Source organism: Castanea sativa, chromosome 6, assembly GCF_040712315.1.
Source record: "Castanea sativa cultivar Marrone di Chiusa Pesio chromosome 6, ASM4071231v1".
NCBI lineage: Eukaryota > Viridiplantae > Streptophyta > Magnoliopsida > Fagales > Fagaceae > Castanea > Castanea sativa.
Genome location: NC_134018.1, coordinates 21,030,268 through 21,031,477, shown reverse-complemented (window position 1 = coordinate 21,031,477; position 1,210 = coordinate 21,030,268).

Below are 1,210 nucleotides of genomic sequence, written 5' to 3'. Positions count from 1 at the left end.
TGTTGAGGGTGTCTCCGACTTTCTCGATTCAGGTCTCAATTCTTGATGACATTAGATAAGAAATCCATAATTAAGTTTAGGGAGGTTTCTTTCTATTGTGTCCTTTGTATTGTACAAAATCCAATCTATTAGCTAGCCCAGAGCTGATCACTCGCCCGTAAACGACCTAAGCAGCGTAGACAGCCCTGGCCGTCAATAATCTGCTAGAGAAGCTAAATGAAGAAGCCAATTAGATCATTGATTACGACCTGAATTTCATAAATGTAACCTACAAAGCTAAATGGGTCTTTTCGTGTGTTGGTTTCCGTCAGTATGGGCTACTCAACTTACTGAGTTTTCGTTTAGTTTAGTGCCGCTAGCAGGGTAGTTCAGCTTCAGCTAGCAGCATGCAACCAACAATTTCAGAGTTACTTAACACACAGTACCTGTTGACCACGCACTGCCTCGATCTTCTTCATCCAAGTACCCGAACCCCAAGTGGATCAAAACAGTCGAAGAAGAAGTTGAGTTCAAGGAATGGTAATATTACAAGAATGAGAAAGGGTTAGAGAGGCAAATTATTAGATTTTCTCTAGGTTTGTGAGTTGTGTTTGGTTGAAAAAGAAAATGGAATCTTGAGTTTTTTAATGTAATTTATGTTTCCCTTTAAAAAATTTATTATTTCAGTTTTATTTTTTAAGGTAGTTTTTTATTATGAAAAATTTTAACAATACTTTTAGATTATTAGTTAATAATCTATTTTTAAAAAATTTATAGAAAAAAAAAAAAAAAAGCAATTAATATTTTAACATTTTTTTTTTCCAATAACATTAGTGTTAAAATTTTCCTAAAATATATTGTCAACATGACTCTTTAATTATTTATTTTTGTTATTATTTTATTAAACATATGTCGGCTAAATGAATACTCCATCGACCATGTCATACATGAAATATGACATGGTCAATGGAGTACTCATTTTGAAAATTTTGAGCATCAAAATGAAACTTTTAAAATAAAACTATCAAAGTAGCATTTTTGGTGCTCTATTTTACCCTTCATTCTTTGATTAATGAAGTAATTGCATTTCATAGGAGGCCCTTTATATACATTGTCACGCAATGTTTCAATATAAATTAATTACTTGGAAGCCTGAATGCTTCTTAGCCCCCTTGCATTTCATCATCTCTGTGCCAGGCCGGTGAGCTGGTTGCAGAGGTTCAGTAGTTGG